The sequence below is a fragment of the Capricornis sumatraensis genome, chromosome 2 (assembly GCF_032405125.1).
Source record: "Capricornis sumatraensis isolate serow.1 chromosome 2, serow.2, whole genome shotgun sequence".
Lineage (NCBI taxonomy): Eukaryota > Metazoa > Chordata > Mammalia > Artiodactyla > Bovidae > Capricornis > Capricornis sumatraensis.
Window position 1 is genome coordinate 122,316,472 of NC_091070.1, and position 24,568 is coordinate 122,341,039.

The 24,568-nt window shown below is 46.8% G+C and overlaps 6 non-coding genes and 1 pseudogene across 6 annotated transcripts; 5 read left to right on the forward strand and 2 right to left on the reverse strand.

Moving 5' to 3' along the window:
- Positions 1–6,339: 6,339 nt before the first annotated feature.
- TRNAQ-CUG (transfer RNA glutamine (anticodon CUG)) lies at positions 6,340–6,411 on the reverse strand. Its single transcript has one exon. It is a non-coding gene; the product is annotated as a tRNA-Gln (tRNA).
- A 2,063-nt stretch (positions 6,412–8,474) lies between these two features.
- Positions 8,475–9,018, forward strand: LOC138069238 (leukemia NUP98 fusion partner 1-like; annotated as a pseudogene).
- A 5,059-nt stretch (positions 9,019–14,077) lies between these two features.
- TRNAN-GUU (transfer RNA asparagine (anticodon GUU)) lies at positions 14,078–14,151 on the forward strand. Its single transcript has one exon. It is a non-coding gene; the product is annotated as a tRNA-Asn (tRNA).
- A 600-nt stretch (positions 14,152–14,751) lies between these two features.
- On the forward strand, positions 14,752–14,824 carry TRNAV-CAC (transfer RNA valine (anticodon CAC)). The gene has a single exon. It is a non-coding gene; the product is annotated as a tRNA-Val (tRNA).
- A 494-nt stretch (positions 14,825–15,318) lies between these two features.
- On the forward strand, positions 15,319–15,390 carry TRNAE-UUC (transfer RNA glutamic acid (anticodon UUC)). The gene has a single exon. It is a non-coding gene; the product is annotated as a tRNA-Glu (tRNA).
- A 763-nt stretch (positions 15,391–16,153) lies between these two features.
- TRNAG-CCC (transfer RNA glycine (anticodon CCC)) lies at positions 16,154–16,224 on the reverse strand. The gene has a single exon. It is a non-coding gene; the product is annotated as a tRNA-Gly (tRNA).
- Positions 16,225–23,480: 7,256 nt separating this feature from the next.
- On the forward strand, positions 23,481–23,552 carry TRNAH-GUG (transfer RNA histidin (anticodon GUG)). Its single transcript has one exon. It is a non-coding gene; the product is annotated as a tRNA-His (tRNA).
- Positions 23,553–24,568: the final 1,016 nt, after the last annotated feature.

Genomic DNA, 24,568 nt, shown 5'->3' on the forward strand with positions numbered 1-24,568 from the left:
TGTTTCTTCCAGTCCGGCGTTTCTCATGATGTACTCTGCATAGAAGTTAAACAAGCAGGGTGACAATATACAGCCTTGACGTACTCCTTTTCCTATTTGGAACCAGTCTGTTGTTCCATGTCCAGTTCTAACTGTTGCTTCCTGGCCTGCCTACAGATTTCTCAAGAGGCAGGTTAGGTGGTCTGGTATTCCCATCTCTTTCAGAATTTTCCACAGTTTACTGTGATCCACACAGTCAAAAGCTTTGGCATAGTCAATAAAGCAGAAGTAGATGTTTTTCTGGAACTCTCTTGCTTTTTCGATGATCCAGCGGATGTTGGCAATTTGATCTCTGGTTCCTCTGCCTTTTCTAAAACCAGCTTGAACATCAGGAAGTTCACGGTTCACGTATTACTGAAGCCTAGCTTGGAGAATTTTGAGCATTACTTTACTAGCGTGTGAGATGAGTGCAATTGTGCGGTAGTTTGAGCATTCTTTGGCATTGCCTTTCTTTGGGATTGGAATGAAAACTGACCTTTTCCAGTCCTGTGGCCACTGCTGAGTTTTCCAAATTTGCTGGCATAAATCGCCTTTTCTCTCTAGGCCTTCTCCTGTTACCTTCCCAGTCAGAAAGCAGTACCTCTGTTTCAGCCTCGATTGTGCACCTGACACGCTTCAGTAGTTGGCAAACTAGGAAACCTCCTTAACATCCCTTCTCCTTAAATGGCAGTAGAAATCGTACCTAACGTTTTTTTGTTTTGTTTTGTTTTTTTCTTTTCTTTCGGTCAAAAGTAGTTTTCCTTTTCTTCCTGTGTGAAAACATTGAGCTACAGATTAGAAGAAAACCCCGGGCCGAGTTGTCGGCCGTTTTGTGGGCTATTCGACAACCCCTTTCTCAGGATGTGTTGTGCTCACTTCTGATTCACAAAGTCCTCCTGGCAAATAGAAACCACTGGGCCAAACAGAAAAGGCAGGCCCATGGCGGGAAGGGCTGTCCTCCCCCTCGTGGCTGCCTCGGGGACGGCACTCGTAGATCCGCTCAGCCCCAAGAAGCCTCTGAGATCGGAGGAGGTGCTGGGAGTGGGCCTGGGAGTGGGGTGATGCTTAAGGGTAGGTCCAAAGAAAACTAACCGGAAAGCACACAGGATGCAGATGGAGGATCTAGCTCACTGAAAGCGAAAGTAGAACATCCTACTCTGTCTCCCCAACAGCAGGAGATTTCTTTGCTCAAATATGAAATATCTGCACCAAGACCAAGGTTAATTTTTAGTGGCTTACTGATGAGAAAACCGGTTTTAGGATTTTTTTTTTTACCAGATTTCCTCACCCTCAAGGTTGTGCACGCTGTTAGGCTCTGGACCCCTGATGGAGGAGTTTCTGACCCAAAGAAGCCGATCAGTAAATAATACCGTGAGGAAGACCGGCTTGGATATTGGTTTCCAGGCCTGTCAGACACACCGGAGGTTATTAGGAAGACACTGGGAGTGGGTCTGCAGTTAGGAACACAGCTTCTGGGGGGTGCGGGGTGGGGCCTCCTTTTCAGTCCTGTTGCCACCACTGGCCTTCCGGTTTGACCTTGGGCCGACTCCCATTTGCTAGGCCAATTTTGCAAGTGTCATATGAAAATAATAGTCATAAAGTACTTCATAAAGTTGTTGTGTAGATCTAATGGGATAATCAAAAATACACCTGTGGCTTATATTACGTATGTCCTGATAGGAAACAATCAAAGGTGAGCTTGTAACTCTTCAATAAATTGTCTTTGTGAATGCAACATCCATTCAAAGTAAATTCGTATTAAAGAATTTAAAAAATGTAAATGGAATTTGTAAAGCATAAGCCCACAAAAGGGACTTGCTTGTAGCAGCTTTGTTCGTAATAGTCCCCAAATTGAAAACATTTCAAATGTCCATCATGAGGTGAATAGATATATAGGATTGTGACATATTCATTCAAAGGAATAGTACTCCTCACTAAAGTGGTACAAATACCTGATACATGGCAACAGTATGGATAATTCTCAAAAGCATCATGCTGAGTGAGGGAAAAAGTACATACCCTGGGGTTCCATTTATGTGAATTTCGAGAACTGAAAAATCGATCCACAGAGACAGGCCCGAGATCACTGATGACCTGCGTCAGGGAGCGGCGGTAGGGGGACTGACTGCAAAGGGGCACAGAGGACCGGCTGGAGTTCCGGAGATATTCTTTTTCCTTGAACAGGATAGTGGTCCCATGGGTATGTTCGTTTGTCAAAAGCCATCAAACTTGAAATGGATGCGTTGTATTATTTTCAAATTATACCTTAAGACATTTGATTTTTAAAAGTAATGAGAAGAATCATCCCCAAATTTAATGTCTTAATTAAATTGTTATTATAAGCCTTAGGGAATCCTTTCAGAAAAGCATCTCTCGTGTAAACAATTTAATTGAAAGTTCAACAATTTCTTTATTTTTCTTCCATTAAATTTATGCACTATTAAGTTGAATGCTTAAAAATAAAAATAGAATCTATAAGAGCTGTATTTTATAAAAGTATGGTGGTGGTTTAGTCACTAAGTCGTGTCCGATTCTTGTGACCCCATGGACTGTAGCCTGCCAGGCTCCTCTGTCCATGGGATTCTCCAAGCAAGAATACTGGAGAGGGTTGCCATTTCCTTCTCCAGGGGATCTTCCCGACCCAGGAATCAAACCCGGGTGTCCTGCATTGCAGGCAGATTCGTTACCAACTGAGCTACGATGTATTTTTTCCCTCTCTGTTGATATACCGAAATGACTCCGTCAATATGTAACTACCTTAACAGAAGTTATTTTTGAATTTAAGATGTCTCAAAATTTTACATATTTGTATTTTCTGCAGCATTTGAATTTTATAAACTAAGCATATATATGTTTTGCGAAAACTTAGAAGAACAGTAGTTAATTCCAGGGGTTGGGACTACGGGTGGCAGCTTATTTTCTTACATACCTATATTTAGACAGAGTGCCTGAAGAACTGTGAGCGGAGATTCATAGGAGGCAGTGATCAAAACCATTGCCAAGAAAAAGAAATGCAGAAAGGCAAAATGGTTGTCTGAGGAGGCCTTACAAACAGCTGAGAAAAGAAAGGAAGCGAAAGGCAAAGGAGAAAAGGAAAGATATACCCATCTGAATGCAGAGTTCCAAAGAATAGCAAGGAGAGATAAGAAAGCCTTCCTCAGTGAACAGTGCAAAGAAATAGAGGGAAAGAAACAATAGAATAGGAAAGACTAGAGATCTCTTCAAGAAAATTAGAGCTACCAAGGGAAACTTTCATGCGAGGACGGACACAATAAAGGACAGAAACGGTCCTGTATTCTGGCAAGAATACACGGAAGAACTATACAAAAGAGTTCTTCATGACCCAGATAACCACGATGGTGTGATCACTGACCTAGAGCCGGACATCCTGGAGTGTGAAGTCAAGTGGGCCTTAGGAAGCATCACTACGAACTAAGCTAGTGGAGGTGATGGAATTCCAGCTGAGCTATTTCAAATCCTAAAAAATAATGCTGTGAAAGTGCTACACTCATCCTGCCGGCAAATTTGGAACACTCAGCAGTGGCCAACAAAGGTCTGTCTAGTCAAAGCTATGGTTTTTCCGGTAGTCGTTTATGGGTGTGAGAGTTGGACCATCAAGAAAGCAGAGCGCCAAAGAATTGAAGCTTTTGAACTGTGGTGTTGGAGAAGACTCTTGAGAGTCCCTTGGACTGCAAGGAGACCCAACCAGTCAATCGTAAAGGAAATCAGCCCCAAATATTCTTTGGAAGGACTGGTGCTGAAGCTGAAGCTCCAATACTTTGGCCACCCGATGCAAAGAACTGACTCGCTGGAAAAGCCCCTGACGCTGGGAAAGATTGAAGGCAGGAGGAGAAGAGGACGGCAGAGGACGAGATGGTTGGATGGTTGGATCACCGACGGGATGGACTTGAGTTTGAGCAGGCTCCAGGAGTTGGTGATGGACAGGGAAGCCTGGCGTGCTGCAGCCCATGGGGTCGCAAAGAGTTGGACACGACTGAGCGACTGAACTGAATGCCTGTTACGTGACTCCTCTTGGGTGTTTTTTCAAAAGAAATACACGGACTTAAATTTCTTGTCAAGCATTTTTACGGTTTGTGTTCCTCTTTGACTGGTAGGATATCCTGTGGAGCCAGGAAGGCTTCAGTTCAAATTCCTGCTTTCAAATCCCACTCACTGACTGACTTGACAAGTTACTTAACCTTTCTATGTCTCAGGTTCCTCATATGTGAAATGAGGATGATGACATGATGCAAGCCTTTTGAAAGGATTAAGTGAGTAAACCCATTTAAAACTTGTAGACCATGCCTGGGCACTTTGCATGTCTTCATTGGGTGTAAGCTCTTGCATTTTGGGAGCAACACTGCATAAAGATTGGGTGTGATTTTATTTGTTACTGACACTTTTCAGTGACTATGAACCTTCCTAGAGAGACGAAAGCAGTGACCTCCTGGACTGAGAGCGTCTGCCCGTCTACTAGCTCACGTGATCAGCCCATCAAAGGGGGAATAATGGGCCGATTGCTTGCTTCGAGAATGCCCGCCGCCCCCAAATTTATGGTTTTACAGTGGAAAACATTCTTACACATGACACAAGACCCAGAATTTTATGAGTGGTACATATAATTACACAAACATTTAATTTGGGAACACAAGCAGTGAGCTTTACTCATATAATGTGTACTTATATATTATATACAGGTACATATGCCCCAAAATTTGTTATGGGAAAAAGCAGACCCTGATCCCATCCCACATTTCTTTTCTTCAAAGAACAAACGCTTTAAGATCAGGAAACCGATTGGCTGTTTATCTCCTTATCTCTAAATAAATATTGATGCTCCGATTTTCCAGTTTCCCACCCCAGATGCTGCAGACCGGCCTGAAAAGGGGAAAGTGGAGTGTGCGTGGTTTTCCCTGCCTGACAGTCATCTCCAAGGCAGCCGCCAGGACTTCCACTCACTTGCAGGCCCACACAGCCCACCTCACGACTCCGCACGGAACCGCAAACGGAACTTTGCCAGAACAATTGCCAGGCCAGCAGCTTTGCGATTTGGGGTGAACTGGGTTCCCGGACACTTCAGTAAAGGGCGGCAGCTGCTCCAGCGTCAGGCGCTGTGAGTCGCCCCAACCCAGGGACCGCCCCGCCAGGGTACCCGCTCGCTCCTCTCCCTGCCAGTCCCTGTCTCCCTTCGGGTTCATCCTCTGTTCTCTCCTGCTCTTGACCTTCCGGCGATCTTTTCGCCGGCCTCACACCTTTCTTTGGAGGAGGAAATGGCAACCCACTCCAGTATTCTTGCCTGGAGAATCCCATGGACAGGGGAGCCTGGCGGGCTACAGTCCATGGGGTTGCAAAGAGTCGGACACGACTGAGCACAGAGCACGCGCGCACCCCTTTCTTCTTCCATCCTCCAAAGACAGCTGCGTCATTGAGTCCTCTGTAACCGCTGAAAGTCCCAAATTACAAGCGTCGGAGAGATGCTCCTTAGAACCGCGAAGGGAGCACCTAAACTAGCTATTCAGGTCCATCACGGGCCTCATCCGTGTTTTTCTCCCGAGCAGTAGAGGACACAAGTGGGGTGTCTTCTCGGTGGAGCGGAGTCCCGGCAGGACGAAGCGGGCCCGGCCGGGGGTGCGGACTCCGAGCGGCTCGTCTCCCCTTCGGCCCCGGAGCAGCCTGGCCGGGCGCCCGTGGGTCAGGGACCTGGGGTCTCCTCAGACGCCGGAATCCGCGACCCGCGCTCCTCTTTCGGGCTGAGCTTGGGACCGGAGGACGGGATTTCAATGAGTGAAGGTTCGAATCTTGGCGGAACAGCGGCTTTGCGTGCCCAGCGGAGACTTAGGAGCGAGAAACTCTGAATAAAATAAAAATAAACTGGGATAGGGTCAATAACAATTCAGAATAATAGAGAACCTGACTAAAACACGCTTCTTCCCATTCAGGTCTGGAACCCTGGACCGGAAAGCTGCCATCCTGGCTGGTCAGCGACATCGCAGGCCCTCCCCGGCACCATTTACTCACAGGGACAAGGCGTGCGGTGCGAAGTCCCCTCGCGGGGCAGGACTCCGAGGGCTCAGCCTCTGCCTTTCATTCCGGAGGCCCAGGGGACCCGACAAGGGGGCGGCACTGGCTGGGCTGCTGCGCCCCTGGCCGGGGCTTGGAGGGCAGAGATGGGCAGAGCCGCCCGGGTCCAGCGAGGACGCCCCAGGTCGGTCCCACACCTGTCCGCCGTGTCCGTGTGAACCACGCCGCTGACGGTCGCGGGAGACCTCCGGCGGGTCCCATTAGGGGAGTAAAAAGTGTTCCTCTTCTAACTAGGCAGAAAGGTCCCACCGAGATTTGAACTCGGATCGCTGGATTCAGAGTCCAGAGTGCTCACCATTACACCATGGAACCCCCTTGGGAGCCGCCTGGCTTCCATCGCCAGAGAACGGGATACGCTTCTTTAGCCTCCATACGTCCCACCCATAAGCTCAGGGCAGTTCTTCTGAGGCCCTGAGGAGACTCCAATACGGTTGACTCCTGTGGGTGCTCATCCCTCTCGCTTTCTCTCTGCTCCTCTCCTTTGATCGACTCAGCTCACTCTCACCTCAGAAAATGAGGTGAAATCCACTTTGGGTTTGGTGCCAGGGAGGACCCCCTTAGCTCTCCATCACCAACCGCATAGTCTGCCTAGGTTAACCAGAGTGTCCCACCCTGAGGTAAAATTTCTGCAAATAAGAGATTTCTTTGCCTTCACCCTTTTCCCATAGCCCAGAGGGGGCAGACGGTTGTCAGGGCAGGAGGCGGGGTTTCCTGGGTCCCTTAGTTTTCTCACAGCACTGATTACACTCCTAAGCGGCCACCACCTGTTACGTGTAACATACAAAGTGTGTCACCGGCGGAGTGGGAATGGAGGCAGGAGAACTCTTCTTCTTCATATATTTCTGATTTGGAGAGGGGTAAGTTATTCTCACAACAAGTGTCTATTTGTTAGATTTACCATGTAAGTAAGAATAACTATTTACATAGAACAGTCAGACAAACCAGCTATACTCACCTAAAAGTGAAGTCAATGTCGCTCAGTCGTGTCCAACTCTTTGCGACCCCACAGACTGTAGCCCGCCAGGCTCCACTGTGCAAGAGATTCTCCAGGCAAGAATACTGGAGTGGGTGGCCATTCCCTTCTCCAGGGGAATCTTCTGAAATCAGAGATTTAACCCGGGTCTGTTGCGTTGCAGGCAGATTCTTTACCTGCTGGCCCACCAGGAAAGCCCCATACTCACCTGGGGTGACTGAAGATCAGCCGCATGTGGTGGAGGACATGAGACAGGGCTCTGACACTTAGGCAGTCACAGACTCTTTGGTCAGGTCGGTCAAGTCAGTTTCTCCCCTATTTCTTAACATATCAAACCCAGAAATTGCAGTTTAAAAAAAGGCGTACAAATATCAAGGTACCCAAGAGCACTGATTGCTGAATCATAGAGGATGCACATCCGAGTTGTCTTAAGTATAGACAGTATTTATGAACACAAAATACCACCAGACTAAATATTTGCATGTAGAATAGATATAAATCCTATCATGGCTCAGAGTAATAATCTTTACTTCTGCATAGTATCCTAAAACTGTTTCTTCCCTAATCCGATACACAGAACAGAAAAAGATAGCACCTGTTTTTAGCCGGCCAAAAAACAGTCAGAAAGAAGCCCAGTGTTGCCTGGAGATGTATTTTGTCCCCAGAGACTGGACAGAGATTGACTCAAGGAGGAAGGAGGCAAAGGGGAGGCGGGAGGCTCTTGTTATGAGGAGGAAGTTCACAGCTCCAGGGTGAGAAGATGAAACTTCTTGGAAACTCAAGATGTTGAGTGGTAAAGAACAGCACAAAGGGCTCCACCAGGAGAACTTGAAGAAGGGTCAAGGTTTATGGGTACAAGGACCTGAAATGGACTCTGACTGATATAGGAAGAAAAGAAATCCCTGGGTTTTCTCGTTACCACCACGTTGGCGCTGCTTAGAGCCCTGCGGCCATTAGCTCGGCTGTCTGTGCGTGCATCCTGGGGAACCATCGGGTTGGAAGGACTTTTCAAAATGTGGGAGGAAAGAGCCAAAAGCTGAAGATAGCCCGATATCACCAGTCTTCTTAGCTCTACCATCGCCAGATTTTAGTTTGGAAGAATTTGAGGTTATTGAGGGCAACGGCAGATGGCAGAAATCAGACTCGGTGGAAATCTAGGTTGGCTCCAGTTGAAACAGCTTGAACCGGGTCCCTGCGACTCACCTTCTGCACCAATTACGAGAGCGATGACATCGAAATGAGTGGGTAGAAATGAGAAGACCCAGAGTTCCCGTCTTTCCTGCCCTGCTCCTCTCCATCTGCACTCTGCCTTGACCTACCCATGGGACCCCTCAAGGCATGCCAGGTACTTCCTCCAAGACCTATTTAGGGACAGGCCTCGGATATTCTGAAGCGCCTTTACATGGAGCACAAAGATGAAGATGATGATGATGATGATGATGACGATGATGTGTCTTTTGCCAAATGGATGAGCAGCTTCTGGGGTCACGGCTGGATAGAGGAGGACGAGCGAGGACTCCGGGCCCACCGTGGATCACAAGACACCAGTTACAGGAAAAGCTCCCTGCCCTGCCCACTTCCTGTGCTTCCCGGAATGATGTCATCTGCCAGCCATCCTAGAAGGTATTCTTATGAGGACCAGGGATTTCGAAGTTCGGAATCACAGACAGTGCTCCGGGGATGGGTCATTCAAGGAGCCATTGGAATCAAAAGGAAGATCCCATTCCAAAATTCAGTCATTTTCAGACTGCTTTGAACAGCAACTGTGCTTTAGAACCAAACGTTCCGTCTCTTTGGGACCTGAGAGCAGAAAGGAGAGAAATGAGAGAGAACGCCAGTTTCTGGAAGTGAGGTCTTGCAAGAAAGTGGAGGAAAAAAGGAGCTCTAGGAAGGAAGAGCGTGGAGAAGCGTACCTGCCCACCCTGTCTGAAAAAGCGCTCAAATAACCCTTTGCTTCCACACCACGACTACCGACACTGCTGTGTTTTTTGAGCCCCAATTCAACAGACCCAGGAACGGTACCTGTAAGAGAGTCTGCAGATGCTGAGTGACTCAGGTGGGTGGTTGATTCAGCTGCTCCCCAAGACAGCTTGCATCATACCCCACCTGCTTTTCAGAGGTGCTCTGCTCCTCTGCTCTGTTGCCCTTTTAGGGGAATAGAAAGAATAAAAGGTATTTTAATAGAATAAAGTTATTCTTGAAAATGTAAAGAGAGAGATTTAAAGAGCCACCCACACACCTTCACCAACCCTTCTTCCACTAAGTAAAAGTCATTGGTGTGACTCAAAAAAAAAAAGAAAAAAGAAAAAGAAAGAAAGAAAGAAAGAAAAGAAATAAAAAAAGAAATCCCTGGAAAGTATGTTGAGAGATCACAGAATGGCCAGGAAACCCGGAGAACCGGGCTCTCACAAGGGGCAAGGACAGAATCAGGTGAGGTTAGAACTGGGATGGGTGGAGATGTGTTTTCTTCCCATTTCCTCCAGCCTGCACATCGGTCCCTGACCTGCAAGCAGAGAACTGGCAATGAAGGGCGGCCGAGCTACAGCAGAGCAAACTGCAAGAGCAATCATGGGAAACTTTGTCTTGATTCTGTTTACACAAAATCTAGAAGCAGCAAGCTAATTCAAGGTGAAATAAATAAGGGTAAGGGTTTGTCAAAAGATTCTGAGGATAATGACAATATTTATGATTTCTCTGCTTTTGACATTAGATCCAGTGGTTTCTAAACACAGGCACACCTGACAACAACAGAATGAAGTAAAATGGTCTCATTGCTCCCATTTTTACAGCAGCAAGAAGGGAAGCACAAGAAGTTTTCTTTAATTTGTCTAAGGCCACATAAAGTGAAGTCGCTCAGCCCTGTGTGACTCTCTGGGACCCCATGGACCGTAGCCCACCAGGCTGCTCCATCCATGGAATTTTCCAGGCAAGAATACTGGAGTGGGTTGCCATTTCCTTCTCCAGGAGATCTTGCCGACGCAGGGATCAAACCTGGGTCTCCCGCATTGCAGACGGATGCTCTACCGTCCAAACCAGCAGGGAAGCCCCTAAGGGCACATAAGGACAGATCTATTTTTACAACCCAGAATTTGTGCACCTGAGCACAGCTTAGTTGGGTCTTTCTTCTCAAAAGTGGGTGTGTCAAGATTTCTCAGCTGTAGGGATGGGAAGAAGACCAAGAAGAGGCGAGAAGGCAAGAGAGGGAGGAGGGAAGGGTAGAAGCACAAATTCTTTTATTCTCTCCTTCCTCCCCTCTCCTTTTGCCTCCTTCATTCTTGGGTCTGCCAGCCCTCTCCCTCCTTCCCCACTCTACTACCGGACTGAAGCAATGTTCACCTCTAGGGATCCTGGCCCAAGTCTCCTGGGAGGTCTCAATGACCTCCCCACAAACCCGCCTTCCCCGCTTGGTTTTCACCCTTTCCCGCTCCCAGGTGGACCCCACAGAACGCAGCCTACCCAGCTGGGCGCTCCACCCGGCAGGCAGTGGTCCGGAGACCTTTCCGTTGCCCACCCAATGGGGTGCTGCGAAATCCAAAAACCGGGATAAAGGCGTTTAAAACCTACTCAAACTCTTCCAGAAAATTGCAGAGGAAGGTAAACTTCCAAACTCATTCTATGAGGCCACCATCACCCTAATACCAAAACCTGACAAAGATGCCACAAAAAAAGAAAACTACAGGCCAATATCACTGATGAACATAGATACTAAAATCCTCAACAAAATTCTAGCAATCAGAATCCAACAACACATTAAAAAGATCATACACCACAACCAAGTGGGCTTTATCCCAGGGATGCGAGGATTCTTCAATATCCGCAAACCAATCAATGTAATACACCACATTAACAAATTGAAAAATAAAAGCCATATGATTATCTCAATAGATGCAGAGAAAGCCTTTGACAAAATTCAACATCCATTTATGATAAAAACTCTCCAGAAAGCAGGAATAGAAGGAACATACCTCAACATAATACAAGCTACATATGACAAGCCCATTCTTGACAAACCCACGCCGAACCTTATCCTCAATGGTGAAAAATTGAAAGCATTTCCCCTAAAGTCAGGAACAAGACAAGGGTGCCCACTTTCACCATTACTATTCAACACAGTTTTGGAAGTTTTGGCCACAGCAATCAGAGCAGGAAAAGAAATAAAGGGAATCCAAACTGGAAAAGAAGAAGCAAAACTCTCACTGTTTGCAGATGACATGATCCTCTCCACAGAAAACCCTAAAGACTCCACCAGAAAATTACTAGAGCTAATCAATGGATATAGTAATGTTGCAGGATATAAAATCAACACACAGAAATCCCTTGCATTCCTATGCACTAATAATGAGAAAATAGAAAGAGAAATTAAGGAAACAATTCCGTTCACCATTGCAATGAAAAGAATAAGATACTTAGGAATATATCTACCTAAAGAAACTAAAGACCTGTATATAGAAAACTGTAAAACACTGGTGAAAGAAATCAAAGAGGACACTAATAGATGGAGAAATATACCATGTTCATGGATTGGAAGAATCAATATAGTGAAAATGAGTATACTACCCAAAGCAATTTACAGATTCAATGCAATCCCTATCAAGCTACCAACGGTACTTTTCCACAGAGCTAGAACAAATAATTTCACAGTTTGTATGGAAATACAAAAAACCTCGAATAGCCAAAGCAATCTTGGGAAAGAAGAACGGAACTGGAGGAATCAACCTGCCTGACTTCAGGCTCCACTACAAAGCCACAGTCATCAAGACAGTACGGTACTGGCACAAAGACAGAAATATAGATCAATGGAACAGAATAGAAAGCCCAGAGATAAATCCACACACCTATGGACACCTTCTCTTTGACAAAGAAGGCAAGAATATACAACGGATTAAAGACAATCTCTTTAACAAGTGGTGCTGGGAAAACTGGTCAACCACTTGTAAAAGAATGAAACTAGAACACTTTCCAACACCATACACAAAAGTAAACTCAAAATGGATTAAAGATCTAAACGTAAGACCAGAAACTATAAAACTCCTAGAGGAGAACATAGGCAAAACACTCTCCGACATAAATCACAGCAGGATCCTCTATGACCCACCTCCCAGAATATTGGAAATAAAAGCAAAAATAAACAAATGGGACCTAATTAAACTTAAAAGCTTCTGCACAACAAAGGAAACTCTAAGCAAGGTGAAAAGACAGCCTTCAGAATGGGAGAAAATAATAGCAAATGAAGCAACTGACAAACAACTAACCTCAAAAATATACAAGCAACTCCTGCAGCTCAATTCCAGAAAAATAAATGACCCAATCAAAAAAAATGGGCCAAAGAACTAAACAGACATTTCTTCCAAGAAGACATGCACCTGAAAAGATGTTCACCATCACTCATTATCAGAGAAATGCAAATCAAAACCACAATGAGGTACCATTTCACGCCAGTCAGAATGGCTGCGATCCAAAAGTCTACAAGCAATAAATGCTGGAGAGGGTGTGGAGAAAAGGGAACCCTCTTACACTCTTGGTGGGAATGCAAACTAGTACAGGCACTATGGAGAACAGTGTGGAGATTCCTTTAAAAACTGGAAATAGAACTGCCTTATGACCCAGCAATGCCACTGCTGGGCATACACACCGAGGAAACCAGAAGTGAAAGAGACACGTGTACCCCAGTGTTCATCGCAGCACTGTTTATAATAGCCAGGACATGGCAGCAACCTAGATGTCCATCAGCAGATGAATGGATAAGAAAGCTGTGGTATATATACACAATGGAGTATTACTCAGCCATTAAAAAGAATACATTTGAATCAGTTCTAATGAGGTGGATGAAACTGGAGCCGATTATACAGAGTGAAGTAAGCCAGAAAGAAAAACACCAATACAGTATACTAACACATATATATGGATTTTAGAAAGATGGTAACGATAACCCTGTATGCGAGATAGCAAAAGAGACACAGATATAAAGAACAGTCTTTTGGACTCTGTGGGAGAGGGAGAGGGAGAGGGAGAGGGTGGGATGATTTGGGAGAATGGCATTGAAACATGTATAATATCATATATGAAACGAATCGCCAGTCCAGGTTCAATGCATGATACTGGATGCTTGGGGCTGGCCCGCTGAGAGGACCCAGAGGGATGGTATGGGGAGGGAGGTGGGAGGGGGGTTCAAGATGAGGAACACGTGTATACCTGTGGCGGATTCATGTTGATGTATGGCAAAACCAATACAATATTGTAAAGCAATTAACCTCCAATTAAAATAAATAAATTTATATTTAAAACATTAAAAAATAAAACAGGACCGTTCACTTCGAAAACTATTCCGTATTTCCATTCTCGAGGTCTTCATGGGAGGAAGGGCTAAAGACGACAATGTATTCATCCAAGTCCTGGAGCGTCCCAGCGAGTGCCAGGCTCTGTCCTGGGCGTGCTGACACAGGGCGACCATCCCCGCGACCAAGGTGCTTAGTCGCTAAGTCCTGTCCGACTCTTTGCGACCCCATGGACTTAGCCCGCCAGGTTTCTCGGCCCATGGGGATTCTCCAGGCAAGAATACTGGAGTGGGTTGCATGCCCTCCTCCAGGGGATCTTCCCAAACCACGGATTGACCCCGGCTGTCCTGCATTGCAGGCGGATTCTTACGGTCTGAGCCCCCGGGGAAGCCCACTCTGGTGGAAACCGCCTGGTGGACGCAGGAAGCCGAAGCCCAACCTCGGCCCCGGAGGCCTTTGCCAGGGTGGGCAAACTCATTTGTTGGGTGTAGGCGAGGAAAGGGGAAGAGCCATCATGGGAGCCCACCGGGTGTTCAGCTGTCCTTGGATCTATTTCGGTTCAAGCCCGGAAGGTTCGAGGCCTGGATGGCGGTTTCTCCCGGGGCGCTGGCATCTGTGGCGGGTAGGGGGCAGGAAAATGGCACCGTTTCTCTGGGGGACAGAGCGCTCACCCTGGGAATGCGTTAAGTAGGTCTTCTCCAGAAAGAGTCCAAAAGAATCCCGTACCGCTGTCTCTGTGGCGCAATCGGTTAGCGCGTTCGGCTGTTAACCGAAAGGTTGGTGGTTCGAGCCCACCCAGGGACGGTGGGGGGTGCCATTTTAGGCAACACCAAAGAGACTCCCTTTTGCCAGGAGGACACCGGAGAAGTGATGCGCCCAACGGACTTTCAGAGAAAGAGCACAGGAGTCAGGTGCAAAGGAACAGCGGCGAGGGCGCGTCCCGGGTGGATTGGAAGCGTCGGTCATTTCTGAGAGCTCGGAGCGCTGATCGCGGGCGCCGAGAAGAGGACCACCGAGGCGCGGGTCCGCAGCCCGGGAGGGGCGGCTTCCACACCGCTGGGTTTCGGGGTCACCTGGGCCTCGGGCGCACCCACCCACCCTCGGGCGCTGCCGGGAGCCGGGGAGTCGGCGGGGGCGACCCCTGAACTCAGGGTGCGCAGCTGAGGATCTGAGGATTCTGCGTTGGGTGCGGGGCCCCGAAGGCAACCTGTGGGGGCCCGAGGGGCCTCACTTCAGGGGAGAAAGGGAAGCCTAAAGCAGGGCCCTCGGGAGCCGCCGTCTCCGTGCCTGAGAGAGCCTGGGGCTCCAAGGTTCCTCTTTGAGTCTTAAGAGTTGGTGGTGTGGTTCGTGGTGGCGGGACCTCGGGATTTCATGGATACAGTGTTCAGAGATAGAGGTTATCCCGTTTCCGTAGTGTAGTGGTTATCACGTTCGCCTCACACGCGAAAGGTCCCCGGTTCGAAACCGGGCTGAAACAGCCTTTCTCTTTCTTTTTCTCCCCCGGAGATGTGCCTTCTCATTGGCAAAACCAACAGGCGCGAAAGGCACGGGGTGCTGCAGGGGACGCAGCTGGAGGAAGAGTTGGTGACCACCTGCAAGTCTCTTTATTCAGCGCTAGGAGATCTGGAGGTGGACGGATCCGCTCATCACCCGCCACTCATCACCGAGCCTGACGACAGAGAAAACCGAGGTTCACAGAGAGCAAGACCTGGGCTCCGCAGCACGCAGCGCTACCGCTAGACCAGGAGGGACCCAGTCCGCTACCTTGTGTCCTTGTCCCAGAGCAAAAGCGACGCCCAGGAAAGGAGAGGTGAAGGCCGATGAGCCGCGAGGGCAGGGCTGGGAGCCTTGCACAGCTGCACACAGCCCTGGGCCGCTGCGACGTTGCCTTTCCAGCTTGATGACTTTCCGAAGGGTCATCTTCCACTCGCCTTTCACCTGCAGAGGCTAAACAAGCCTATTTGCTACAGCTCCCTGGTGGTCTAGTGGCTAGGATTCGGCGCTTTCACCGCCGCGGCCCGGGTTCGATTCCCGGTCAGGGAAAACTTTCTTTCTTCCAGCGTCTGCACGTACACGAGTCTCTCTCTTCCTGCCCAGATCCGGACTGTATTTTGCTTAAAGGTCCAGTGCGGAACATTTCTGCACAGAGTTTCTAAATGCCGCTGAGTGCGGGCCTCAGGGTCCTGGACCTCAGGCTGGCTGGTGGAGCTGAGATGCCATGGACAGCCTGGGCTGGCCAGCTCTGGCCTCCACTCTTTTCTCCTGGCATGGTAAACCCAGACTCTTACTTAACAGAATTTCCATTCAAAGAGAACGTGAGGCTTCCGTTCCAAAAATTCATTAAAATCCCAAACCAAAAGCTTTTGTAAGATACCAAAAGTTTGCAAGAATACGAACATCCTGTATTCTGTACCTAAGTGGCCAGTTAACATCACATTCTTTCTTTGGATAAGAGTTATGACATCACTTGATAGTAACGTGCGGATATCTCGGGATTGTTCCTTTCTTTTGGCGTCCCTCTCAAAGCTAACTTCTGTGGGACCTGTCTTCCAAGGCCAGCGAACAGCTTGACCGTCCGGAAGAGGGCCCTCTTGGCCCGTCAGGCACCTGGAATCCGCCCTCTGTAGGATGTAGAGAAGCTATATGTGTGTTAGTCGCTCAGTCCTTTTGGACTTTTTGCCATCCCTTGGGCCGATTACTCCAGGCAAGAATACTGGCGTAGGTTGCCATTTCCTTCTCCAGGGGACTCTCCCAGCCCAGGTCTCCTGTATGGAACCAGCGAGGACCAAAAGAAACACAACCACAATGCATTGGCCGGGAATCGAACCCGGGTCTCCCGCGTGGGAGGCGAGAATTCTACCACTGAACCACCAATGCCACTGTAGAGAGGATGTTTGCAAGGGTAACCTAGATGGAGGTTTATTCAGGTCTTTCTCAAGTGCAGGCCAGTCAGGCCCTGTGCTTGTAGGACGGTCTAGGCTTTCATCCTCCGCCCTCCGCGGCGCCGGCTGCCCTCTGGCCTCTGGCCTCCTGCGGGTTGCTTTGGCGTGCACTCAGGTGTGCTTTGGATCCGTCGGAGTGGTGGAACCGCCTGGTGCTCGTGCTCACCGGCTCAGTCTTGTCCAACTCTTTGCGACCCCTTGGACTCTAGCCCACCAGGCTCCTCTGTCCATGGGATTTCCACGCTCCTTTGCTAGAAACCCATCGAGGCAGTGCAGCTGCCCCCTTGGCTCCTGCCTGGCTCCCCGTGCCCTGCAGGGAGCATAAAGTGTTCTGTCAGGACACAGGGGGGAAGAATCCTTCCGTGTGTTTGGAGGATGGAGAACCAGATGGGAAATGCTGCAAAGAGAGGGGAATATTCTCCAAAGCTTCCCAGAACTGCTGTGTGGGTGCTGTCAACTGGGTGGCTGCCCGAGGACAATAATGCTTAGTCTTGTGTTTTGGCCTTGACCCAGTCCCAGGTCCAGTCTGAATTCAAGCACAGAGGCACCCTGCTTTCCCACACGTATGTCATTCAGCCTCTCTCCAAAGCGGAGTTCTGAACCACCTTTTCTATCTCAGTGAGTAGCAACCACGTGGGTCTTTTTTTTTTTTTTTTTCCTTTAACTTTGTTTTGCTGAAATGTAACTCAGGAATATAAAAAAGGTTTAGCTTTAGAGAAATTAGTGCTCTCCATGCTACAAACAGGAATAAAATTCAAGTTGATAATAAGGATGACTCTCGAATACTTTTAACACGCTATAGAATTCTAATAGTTGATGTATAATTACATAGAAAATGTTTGTCCTGTCATGCTCCCAGAGATGACTCCTCGTATGCACCACACTGCTTTAATAATTTTAGTCTAAAAACTCCTTCATGGTGACTTTCAGATTTATTATTATTCATAAAGTTTAAAATTATGTGTCCCAGTAAATTAAATATACCATATAATATCTTTTAAATCAGGATTAAGTCTTTTGAGTCTCGAAATCATAGTGACTTAATTATTCCCCTTTCAATTTGGGGTCAATGTTTTTAGCTATCATCTAATATGTGCTTCTAAGTAGCATTTATCTGCCACGGTTCAGCTCAATTTACGATTTTAAGATCTATCATTAAGTTCTTTGACTGATATTAAATTGGTTGAATTAATGTATAATCTTTTCCTGGAGAATTTCTATTTATTTAAGGTAGAAATAACAAAACACTGTTTAAATACAATGCTGCCCATATTTTTATAGATTATATATAGAGGGGCTATAGGTTAACAGCTTAAGAGAACGTGTGGGTACCTTTAGGAGATATTTCTGAATGTAGCCATAATGTCTCTTGAGTCCATACAACACATGGACTCTCTAAGCTGAGAAGTAAGGGCCTGTTGTTTACTTGAAGTACTCATTTATTTTTTAAAAATTCCTGATTCTTAGTTACCTGCCTTCTAGATCTCAAGTCACCATTTTTCCATGTGCTATGTAATTCTTTTTTCACTCACTGCTGGGGTCCTTAGGCACTGGCAGGCAGATGAACCTGAGAACACGACAGGTTGTTCTCCTGCTGTGATTTTTATTTGTATCTGCGTGTGTATGTGTGAGTAAGATTCTTATTTTTGATGCCTCCTGGTGTGAACACACCAAGGAGTGGGACCTTGACTTTGCTCCTGATACAGCAGTTTTCCTGGAGAAGGGCCTGGTACCTGGTGAGCACCTAGTAAGTGCTTGCTGACTGAAGGACTCCTAATGCACATTTGCGGAAAACTGATGAGGAGGATAGAAAGTGGGTAAGATCCACAGCAGCCTAGAGTATAAGGGACAGAGAGAGACAGAAGGGCACACACTCCAAGAGGGTGAGAGAGGGGCAGAGAGAAATGTCCTAGAACCCAGCGACATCCTCAACTGAGTATGGAAAATCCAAAGAGCTCTTGTTTCCTCCTGAGCTTCAACTGAGGAATCGGTGGAAGGGGAACCAAGAACTCTAAGGATCCAGGTTTGTACAAGATGCATTACCGATGCAGGATTCTGTAGCTTGCAACAATTTGTCTCAAATGAGATAATTTTTCTGGATGTAGCCATGTCCTGTCGCGATATCATACAGAGAGGGTCTCGGGCTTGCAAACGTACCCGTATGTTGGAGGGAGACCCCACATTAGATTGTGTGCATCCAACCAAAGCCAAAATGCAAATCATAAAGGGAAGGGAAGAGGGTAAATATCTGGGACCAGTGGGCTTTTTTTTTTTTTTTTTTTTTTAACTCCTGTAATCCATAAGCTGCTCTGCAAGAGGCTCTCCAGAGTCATTCTGGCTGGTCTTGTCTGGACTCAATGACTTGGTCACCACTGAAAACAGTTACAATTATTAGAATACTTTCCAATCAGCTTGGAAGCTTAGCTGCTGAATATGTGCAATCTCTGGGAAATGTACACATTGTCTTTTCATTGTACCTGCCGCTAAGTTGAGTCAGGAGGGCACAAATCCCTTTGTTAGAGTAACAGACAGGTGTATTGACAATTTCTTGTGATGGCAAGACCGTGAAGAAAAAGACTCTTTCCTTGAGCCGGCAAAATACATTGGAATATAAATTAGCACATCTCTTTAGGGAAAACTAAGAACATAAAGAGATGCCTTCAGTTTCTAGCAAAGGTGCAGTGACAGAAATCAGATTAACCCTCCTTCCTAAATCTCACTCTCCCCCTTTGTCCCACTCTCAAAGGAACAAAAAGCCAAAAGAAACAAACAAACAAAAAAAACCATGAAATACTAGCTTCTAAGACACTGGAAATCAGGCAGCAAAAAACAGCAAGCCCTGAGAGGTGACAAACAAACAAGATGAGTCTTGCCATGGGCCCAGCTTCCTGCTTTCAGTGAGTTCCCAGGCTCGGCACCAAAGAGGAGGATTTGAGGTCAATCCACTGGACTCAAGAAGCTGAGTGTTGGTGGAGAGCAAGGCAGCTGGAGTTCACAGGACAAAGATCCAGTGATTCTTATTTGCAAAGCAGAAGTAGAGACACAGATGTAGAAAAAAAAGGTATGGATATCAAGGGGGGAACTGGGAAGTTAAGGATTTGCCTGTATACGCTATTGATGCTATGTATACAGTAAATAACAAATGGGAACCTACTCTATGGTATAGGGAAATACTGGACGCTCTGTGGTTACCTAAATGAGAAGGAAATCCAAAAAAAAGAGGGGATATATGTATAGCTGATTCACTTTGCTATTATCACAACATCGTAAAAATAGCTATACTTCAATAAAAGTTAATAATAAAAGAAAGAAACATGAAGAAAGGTCCAGTGATGAGAGAGTGGGAGAGAGAGAGAATGCTGGGATATGAAAGGGTCTCCCTCAAGTACTCAGCAGAGTAATGATCGGGATATCCTTATGAAGAAAGTGCCTGAGGCCAAGGAAAGAACCTTTTAAAAAGATCCTGGTGCAATGCCTGGTGCTCACACGGGACAAGCAATTGTATTCCATCCCCTCAGACAGACTGGACTACTCCTCACTCATGGGCCATTGGGAAGAACATTCAGAAAACTCTTGTTACAGTATTGGGAATAAGCAGCTCTAGACTGACCTACCTAAAAAATCATGAAAGGAAGATCCAAAGGGATCAAACCATTTACAAGTCACTCAAATGTACCGCAGATAAAACTCAAGAAGATTCGTAGGAATACCAAAATAGCCAGTGCCCCAAATGGGAAACGCTGACAATGCCTGGCCTCCAATCAAAGGATGCCAGTCATGCAAAGAGGCAGGAAAATGACAGGTAAGGAGGAGACGAATGAATGAATGAGTCAATGAAATTGAACCAGAAGGGACACAATGTAAAAATCCACAGAGAAGACTTTAACAGTTATCATGATGGCATACATATGTCCAAAATGCTAATTAGAACCATAGAACATACAAAAATGGCAAAAAAAAAAAAAAATCCAGCTTTAGAGCTGAAAACTATAACATCCAATGCCATAAATTCACCAGATTGAAGAGCAGATTAGACATGGCAGAAAACAACAAAAACAAGATTACGGAACACAAAGCAATGAAAAACTGCTCACAATATCCAAATGGAAACTCACTGTCAAAATAAAATGCTTTTAATGAACATAGTGTCATTGAATAGTCGTTGTTTTTCAGTTGCTAACCTGTGTTTGACTCTTTGTGACTCCATTGACGGCAGCACTCCAGGCCTCCCAGTCCCTCAGTATCTCTCAGGGTTTGCCCAAGTTTGTGTTCGTTGAATCGGTGATGCCATCCAACCATCTCATCCTCTGTTGCCCTTTTCTCCTTCTGCCTTCAAACTTTCCCAGCATCAGGGACTTCTCCAAGGAGTCTGCCCTTCTCATCAGGTGGCCAAAGTATTGGAGTTTCAGCATCATCCTTCCAATGAGTTTTCAGGGTTGATTTCCTTTAGGATTGACTGGTCTGATCTCCTCAGCATCCAAGGGACGTTCAAGAGTCTTCTCTAGCACCGCAGGTCAAAAGCATCAGTTCTTCAACATTCTGCCTTGTTTATCGTCCAACTCTCGCATTGGTACATGACTACAAGAAAGATCACAGCTTTGACTCTATGGACCTTTGTGGGCAAAGTGATGTCTTTGCTTTTTAATACACTGTCTAGGTTTGTCATAGCTTTCCTTCCAAGAGGCAAGTGTCTTCTAATTTCGTGGCTGCAGTCACCATCCACAGTGATTTTAGAGCCCAAGCACAGAAAATTTGTCACGTCTCCCACATTTCCCCCTTCTATTTGCCTTGAAGTGATGGGGCTGGGCGCCATGATCTTAGTTTTTTTAATATTGAGTTTTAAGCTGGCTTTTTCACTCTCCTCTTTCACTCTCATCAAGAGGCTCTTGAGTTCCTCTTTGCTTTCAGCCACTAGAGCGGTGTCATCTGCATACCTGAGGTTGCTGATATTTCTCCCAGCAACCTTGATTCCAGCTTGTAACTCATCCAGCCTGGCATTTCCCCTGATGTCCTCTGCATACAAGTTAAATAAACAGGGAGACAGTAAACAGCCTAGTTGTACTCCTTTCTCAATTTTGAGCCAGTCAGTTGATCCGTATAAGGTTCTAACTGTTGCTTGTTGACCTGCATACAGCTTTCTCAGGAGACAGGTAAGATGGTCTGGTATTCTCATCTCTTTTAGAGTGTTCCACAGTTTGTTATGATCCACACAGTCAAAGGCTTTAGTGAAGTGAAAGAAACAGAAGTAGATGTTTTTTTCTGGAATTCCCTTGCTTTGTCTATGATCCAGCAACTGTTTGCAATTCGATCTCTGCTTCCTCTGCCTTTTCTAAACCCAGCTTGTGCATCTGGAATTTCTCAATTCAAGTTGAATGCTGAAGCCTAGCTTGAAGGATTTTGAGCATAACCTTACTAGCATGGGAAGTGAGCACAACTGTCCAGTACTTTGAACGTTCTTTAGTACTGCCCATTGAATGGTAGCACATCATTGAAAGACCTGATACATGGGTGACTGATGCTCCTGAAAATACCCAGGCACGAGAAACAGTCTTTGGAGGAACAATGTCAGATAATTCCAATCATGGTAAAGATTATAAACCCACCGATCCAAGGAGCCAAATGGACGAAATGAATGAGCACAACAGCACGGAAAAAACACATCTGGTCGCATCGTAATTAAAGTGCTCAAAGCCATTGAAAAAGCATACAGTCCCCGAGGGACCAGAGGAAAAAGACCAGATACATATAGAAACAAAAGTACACATGTCAGATTTCATCAGAAGCATAGAGGTGAGGGACTTCCCAGGTGGTCCAGTGGTTAAGACTTGGCCTTCTTGGTGTGAGTTGGATCCCTGGTTGCAGAGCTAAGACCCAACAGGCCTCATGGCAAAAAATAATAATAAAAAAAATAAAAACAAGAAACAGAAGCCATATTGTAACATATTTAATAAAGACTAAAAAGAGAGAGAGGAGGAGAGAGAAGCATGGAAGTTATAAGACAGTGGAGCAGCCTCTTCAAAGGACAGAAGCCAATAAAGTCAAGGTGGAATTCTATTCACTACCCACCTTTAAAGTCCTTCAATATGAAGGTGAATAATGACCATTACAGACATACAAATGCTGAAAGACTTCATCATCAGCAGACCCACTATACAAGGAATGCTAAAAGAATCCTCCAGGAAGAGCAGCACCACGTGGAAATCTGGATGTACGCACAGGGAGGAAGGAAAAGAGAAATGGTATCTGTATGGGGAAAATAAAAGATTTTTAATATAAATCTCTATAGAAATATGTAACTGATTAAAAAACAGAACAGTGGATTTGTTACATGCTCAGTAAAGGAGACGCGTAAAGAAATATGGTTACTGGTTTCACTGCTTCAGGAAATTCTGGACTCCCAGTGACCTAGCCAACCTCCTGTGCATCAAAGACGCCGGACAGGAGGGTAGCAGTAGAGGAGCCCTTTTGCCTTTCCCGGAAAGGTTGCGCAGAGTAGAAAGAACCACACAGCTTTTCAGTGTTTCAAGGAAGGCTTTCCTAAGGTGTGTTTAGAACAACCAAGCTTTCCGTGAACAGCCAAAGGCACGAATAGATAGCGCCACAGAGACACGCTCGAGTAAGATACTACTCATCCCCATCGATGGGTAATTATCCGCTTCCACGACCGTTGGAGCCACACACATTTCCGAGGGCAGAAACGCGCCAGAGACGCCCCGGGCCGGAGCCGAGGGGGCCAGAGGGGAAGTTGGACACCGGGTGGGCTCCGTACTGGTTCTTTCGGTTCTTTGCTCCGCCTTCACCGGACCGTCTGCACCGCTGGTGTTGCCCTCCCTCGGCTCGGCCGCGGTCGGTGGGGCGGGAGCCGGAACCAGCTAATGGGGAAGGTGGATGCAAAGGGACGAGTGCGAAGAGCTGGAAAAGAAGCCGGCGAGGTAGGGACGAGGACAGCCAGACTTCCCAGAAGGAACGTGCCGCATCCGGGGAGATGAGAATTGGTGTCTTGTTTGATTTTGTTTCCTTTCGTCATAATATATCAGAATTGAGAGAAAGAGCGGGGGAACCGATGGTCGAGCATGAAAGAGAGAAAACGAATACCTGCAGTTTCCAAGAACAAAGCAGCGCAACGATCGAAATCATTTTACGTCAAAGGACAGACATTAAAGACCGTTCTCATCGCTTGGTATGTGGCGCGCCGTGATCGTATAGTGGTTAGTACTCTGCGTTGTGGCCGCAGCAACCTCGGTTCGAATCCGAGTCACGGCATGACCTCCGTGTTACGCGTGGCGTCTGACTTCTTTTTCTTCAACACGGTAATAGTCTACGCTGGGTTCTCCAACATGTGACCGCCCATTCTATCCAGGAAGAAAATTATTAAGGTGTATTCACAGGATAAGATGCACAGATCATTAATGAACAGCTATTTGATGTGAAATAATCACCAAGATCAAGACGTACCAAAAACATTTTTTTAAGACGTACAAAATGTTTTATCGGCCAGGTATGGAAGATACACTTTGATACATGGATGAAGCCCTTTGACACGTTTCCCAGGTAATGCCTATCCATCCCCTGCTACTTTGAACTCTGGAGTTTGTCCTTTGCTCAGTTCACCTGAATGAATATAGACATTTTACTATATAGGGATTATCAAGCAGAAATTCTGAAGTCAGTTTCACCCTAGCAGGGAAATCACAGAGGTCAGAACGCCGGGAAGACAACGGACAAGACGTTCCATTGGAGAAAGCACCTTCAAGATCACCGTATCTCTGCTGCCAGCTAACTACAAGCATGGACCCCTCGGGCCACCATCTTTCCCTCAGGGTCCCCCTCCTCCCCTCTCCCACCCTTACCAAATCACTCCCTGCCGAGTAATTCTAGCAAAGATCTCCCAATCCTCCCGCCCCTCCCCACACAGGCAGAGCACACACTCTCACCCACCGGACTCACCGCCTTTCATCAGCTCTTCCGGAACCACATACGCGCACAGCCACTGTTGCTGCCTCAGCTACCGCCGCCTCTGCAGGCTTCGTCCACACCCTTGGCCCCCATCCACCAGCCCCGCTCCCTTGCTCACCTCTTGCCCTACAGTGGACATAACATTTGTCCTAACAGGTCTTCTGAGCGAGCTTCCAAGGGAAATGGGTGCCCGCCCACTACCTGGTAGAGACAAACGGGGATTCCAAACAGCAGCAGCTGGAGAGTCAGGGCATTTCCCTGGAATACCATCCTATTGATATTCTGATGCTGATTTTTACATGAACCATCTGCTTATGCTGCTG